The 5,651-nt window shown below is 46.1% G+C and overlaps 1 protein-coding gene across 2 annotated transcripts in view; it reads left to right on the forward strand.

Moving 5' to 3' along the window:
- GMCL1 (germ cell-less 1, spermatogenesis associated) overlaps positions 1 to 5,651 on the forward strand; it is a 158,174-nt gene that overhangs the window by 8,690 nt on the left and 143,833 nt on the right. The gene's annotated exons all lie outside the window — the stretch shown is intronic.

Genomic DNA, 5,651 nt, shown 5'->3' on the forward strand with positions numbered 1-5,651 from the left:
TGTAACGCATACAAATCCACATGGAAAATCTGCATCAAATCCGCGGTGATTTTTACCTGCGTTTTCTGCCAAGAGAATCAGAATCTGCGGAGAAAATTCCACAGGCAAATCTGTAACATGTGCACATACCCTTATTGGCAAGGACAGTGCATGTAGTGTTCGTCTGTGCCCGCCTGCATTGCTGATGAGTGGCACAGTGACTCGGGTCATCAATGTGCAGACTGGACTGGCCCAAGAAGAGAACTGATTGTAGCCAAATGCTGTCACATCACCAGTGCCAGCTTTTTGGCCAAAATAGAAAAGTCGGCTCTGAAACCTGTGTACAGTCGTGGCTGAAAACTTTACTAGCCCACATTTTGATTTTCACAAAGTTTTTGTTTTTTAGTGTGTTTTTTTTTTTCTTTCTTTAGTCTGATGTTTCTATTTTTACTAAAGTAGAATCGTAGTAATTTCATGACCTTGAGATAGGTCACCAATGATAAAGTAGTGGACAACCTCTTTAGGCAGTGAGACCGTGATCTGTGCTGCCTTGTCCTCAGCTACATTAATGAGCAGATCACTGAGTTTATGTAAGCAGGAGGTCATTTTGTGGCTGGGCTCAATATCAGTGTAAATGGAGTTTTTGTGATTAATGTAATATTCATGGCAGCACGGTGGCTCAGTGGATAGCACTGCAGCCTTGCAGCGCTGGGGTCCTGGGTTCAAATCCCACCTTGGACAACATCTGCAAGGAGTTTGTATGTTCTCCCCGTGATTGCGTGGGTTTCCTTCAGGTACTCCAGTTTCCTCCCACATTCCAAAGACATACTGATAGGGAATTTAGATTGTGAGCCCCATCGGGGACAGCGATGACAATGTGTTGCAAACTGTAAAGCGCTGCGGAATATGTTAGCGCTATATAAAAATAGATTATTATTATTATAATATTCATGGCAAGGAATGGCTGCAATCTTTTGTATTCTTCATAATTAAAGGGGTAGTCCTATCTCCAAGATCCTATCCCAATATGTAGTAGGTGTAATAATAATAATGATATTAGCAAATACTTCCAGTTATAAATGTAGTATAGTTTTTCTGATTTGCTCTTTCCTCATGTGCAGACTTTGCAGGGCCTTGGGTATCCATGGTTACGTCCACTGATGAAGGGACAGTTAGGTAGCTAGTTGCTAGTGGTTGTAACCATGGATACCTAAGGTCCTACAGTGGCTGCACATGAGCAAAGACATGGCATGTCAGAAAACCTATTCCACATTTCTAATTGGAGGTATTTGCTAATATAAATATTACACCTACTACATATTGGGATAAGATCTTGGAGATGGGAATACCCCTGTTAATGCAAATTGTCATTATAAAAACGGAAGCAGCAGACTTTGTGAAATCAATAAAGTCTCAAAAAAAAAAAATCACAGTAGCCTTTTTGGTAATGTTTGGGAGATGGACGTGCCTTGTGTGGTGCTGGATGCAGCCAAGGAGCGTCCTCTTTCGCTGCTGTACATGATTTTTCGGTCAGGGTGGACATCTGCTTTGTGACTGCGCATTGGCTGCAGACAGTAGAGGACAGAACAGGTGACGCCACTCAGGAGCATCAGTGGATTAGCGCCTCTGTGGGAAGAGAGGATCCGCTGTTGTATTTCTTTTGGTGACCTTCATTGATTAAGCTGAGATTATCCAGCAGTGGATGATGCCTTTAATTGGGAATGACAATTTGAAAATACGAATACATGGATCTGATACATAGCGGATTTTCCATCTGGATTTCCTGTCCTGAAAATCTGCCAGATATTTCATTGCCATCATTGTGAATGAAATTTCGGAAAATCCCATCCACACACTCCAGGGAAATTCTGCAGTGGAAATTGACTGAGGGTATGTGCACAGGTCGCAGATTTGCCTGCAGAATTTTCTGCACAGAATCTGCATCTCTTGCCAGAAAATGCATGTAAAAATCTGCACAGATTTGATGAGGATTTTCATGTGTTTTTGAAAGCTAAATAGAGATCTATTATTGAACAAAAAAAATTGTCATTTCTTGTCCAACTTCTTCATTTACATACTCCATTGAACAATAATGTTTACACATAGAAAGATAGAGAAATGAATCTACAGATGGATGGATAGAAGATACCAAGCCCAATGTTTAGTAGTAAATATAATAAAATGGTACATAAAGAGTTAAATAAAGACTCACACTCTGCGTTAGTCCGGGGTCACATTTTCTCGCATGAGTCTCTCGCATCAATACCTGGAACCGGAGCGTTCAGCTGCATAGGAATACATGCAGCCGCACACACCAGTCCTGAGTGTCGGCGGCAGTGACGGGTATTGATGCGGGAGACTCGTGTGAGTTTCTCACAAGTGTGACCCGGCCTTAAACGCAATATCTGTTTAATTTATAATAAAAAAAAAAAAAATTGGCGTGGGCTCCCGTGCAATTTTCTGCTCCAGAGAGGGAAAGGCAGCGACTAGAGGCCGATGTTTATAGCCTGGGAAGGGGTTAAAACCCATGGAGCTTCCCAGGCTATGAATATCAGCCCGCAGCTGTATATTTAGCCTTTACTGGCTATTAAAATAGGGGGACCCCCACTAAAAAAAAAGACTTGGGGTCTCCCTATAATTAATAGCCAGAAAAGGCTATGCAGACAGCTGATATTGATAGCCTAGGAAGGGACCATGGGTATTGACCCCCCCCCGGCTACAAACACCAGCACTCAGCTGCCCCAGAAATGGCGCATCTGTAAAATGCACCAATTCCGGCACTTATCCCCTCTCCTCCCATTGTCCTGTAGCTGTGGCATATGGGGTAATGGGGGCTTAATGTCACCTTTGAATTGTAAGGTGACATCAAGCCGGCTTAGTGATGGAGAGGCGTCAATAAAATACCTATCCATTACTAATCTTATAGTTGTTAATGGGTTAAATAAACACACACACATGCAGAATAAGGTATTTTAAATTAAAATTGAGCATTCCGATGCTGCAAGTATCGGGTATCGGCCGATACTTGCTGTATCGGAATTCCGATACCGGGATTCCGATACTCTTGTGGTATCGGGTATCGGGTATCGCAACAACATTAATGTTAAAATGTGTAAAAGAGAGAATTAAAATAAAAAATATCGCTATACTCACCTCTCCGACGCAGCCGGGACTTCAGCGAGGGAACCGGCAGCGTTGTTTGTTTAAAATTCGCGCTATTACTTGGTTACGTGAATTCCCGGCTTGTGATTGGTCAGGTCGGCCACGTTGCCGGGACGCGGACCAATCACAGCAAGCCGTGACGAAATTACGTCACGGCTTGCTGTGATTGGTCCGCGTCCCGGCAATATGGCCGCCCTGACCAATCACAAGCCGTGACGTCACGGGAGGCTGGACACGCGCCCATTTTAAAATGAGCGCGTCCAGCCTCCCGGCTTGTGATTGGTTGACCGCGGCGCAACCAATCACAAGCCGTGACGTCACGGGAGGCTGGACACGCGCCCATTTTAAAATGAGCGCGTCCAGCCTCCCGGCTTGTGATTGGTTGACCGCGGCGCAACCAATCACAAGCCGTGACGTCACGGGAGGCTGGACACGCGCCCATTTTAAAATGAGCGCGTCCAGCCTCCCGGCTTGTGATTGGTTGACCGCGGCGCAACCAATCACAAGCCGTGACGTCACGGGAGGCTGGACACGCGCCCATTTTAAAATGAGCGCGTGTCCAGCCTCCCGTGACGTCACGGCTTGTGATTGGTCAGGGCGGCCATATTGCCGGGACGCGGACCAATCACAGCAAGCCGTGACGTAATTTCGTCACGGCTTGCTGTGATTGGTCCGCGTCCCGGCAACATGGCCGACCTGACCAATCACAAGCCGGGAATTCACGTAACCAAGTAATAGCGCGAATTTTAAACAAACAACGCTGCCGGTTCCCTCGCTGAAGTCCCGGCTGCGTCGGAGAGGTGAGTATAGCGATATTTTTTATTTTAATTCTTTCTTTTACACATTTATATGGTTCCCAGGGCCTGAAGGAGAGTTTCCTCTCCTTCAGACCCTGGGAACCATCAGGAATACCGTCCGATACATGAGTCCCATTGACTTGTATTGGTATCGGGTATCGGTATCGGATTGGATCCGATACTCTGCCGGTATCGGCCGATACTTTCCGATACCGATACTTTCAAGTATCGGACGGTATCGCTCAACACTAATTTTAATGAAATAAAACACCACACGGTTTTGCCATCTTTATTTTTCTGCCAATCCATGCGATGCCCTCGAGCTCCTGGAAAAAAGAAAAAATAATAAACAAACACAAATACTCCCTGGTCCGACGCAGTCCATTTAATAACGAGTGTCCCACGACGATCTCCCCTACAGAGCTGTCACATCAGGAGATGTGACTGCTCTATAGGCCTCCAGTGACACATTGACAGGAGACAATGGCTCCTGCAGTATTATCGCTCAGGGTTCCATGGCCTCTCACTTTACTGCACTGCTGTGAGAATTTTCCCACGCAGCAGTACCTCAAATGACAGTATGACCTATACTGTTCTCACAGCGGCAGACGGATACAGAGCGTAAGGATACCTTCCGTCATTGTATCCCGGAGCCCCTGGAGAGCGGTCACATCTGTCGATGTGACAGCTCTCCACGGGAGATCTTCGTGGGACACTCGTTATTACATGGATTACATCAGATCAGGGAGTATACTGTTGTTTTGTTTTTTTCCCAGGTGATCGAGGGCTTCGGGGACTAGGTGATTGGTGAGTATGTACTGTGTGTTGTATGTGTGTTTTTTTTTTTTTTTAACATTTGAACACAGTAGCCGGATGATGGGACTACTACTGTCCCATCATCCGGCTAGCTGTCACTGTAGCAGGCATAGCCGGATGGGACTAGTAGTCCCATCTGACGATGCCTGCCTACACGCACGCATGCATGCCCACGAACACCCACACACAGACAAGCACATCTTCTCCGCTCACACACTGTATCCGCCCACACACAGTATCTGCCCACACTCTGTCCACCCACTCCCCCCCCCCCTCCCAATCTGCAGCATTTCTCGCAGGCACATGAGCAGCAAATCCGCAGATAATTTTTACACCTGCAGTTTTGCTGCGGATTGGCCTGACACAATGGAAGTCAATGGGTGCAGAAACGCTGCAGATCCGTAAAAAGAATTGATTCCGCATGTATTTTTTCCACAGCATGTGCACACCAAATGTCAATTTCACACAGACTAATATTGTTTGTGCACTGCTACGTGGATTTGATGCAATTCAGCGCGTCCAAAACGCTGCGGATCCGCATCAAAATCCGCAATGTGTGCACATAGCCTGATACTCTGTGTGGAAAATGGTTGTGAATCTGCAGGTTTCCAAACTAGTTGGTTGTTTTACCACAATCTGGAAACTACTGTAGTTGCCTTCATACCTGGACCCTGAAGGCTCGGGGGCCCAAAAGGTCCAAAATTATTAAAGCTCTGGGTAGCAGTGGCCCTCCTGGAGTCATTGTATCTGGCCTACAGCCTTCTTATTACTCCAGTGTATGTTAGCTGGGCAGGACAAGGTGGAGGGGGACCACTTATCACTCGCACCCCATGAGCTTGGTCACTCACTAATTTTAATTGTCACTTTCGATTGGTACTTTTCGTGGGGTACGGTCCA

This window comes from Ranitomeya variabilis, chromosome 5 (assembly GCF_051348905.1).
Source record: "Ranitomeya variabilis isolate aRanVar5 chromosome 5, aRanVar5.hap1, whole genome shotgun sequence".
Classification (NCBI taxonomy): Eukaryota; Metazoa; Chordata; class Amphibia; order Anura; family Dendrobatidae; genus Ranitomeya; species Ranitomeya variabilis.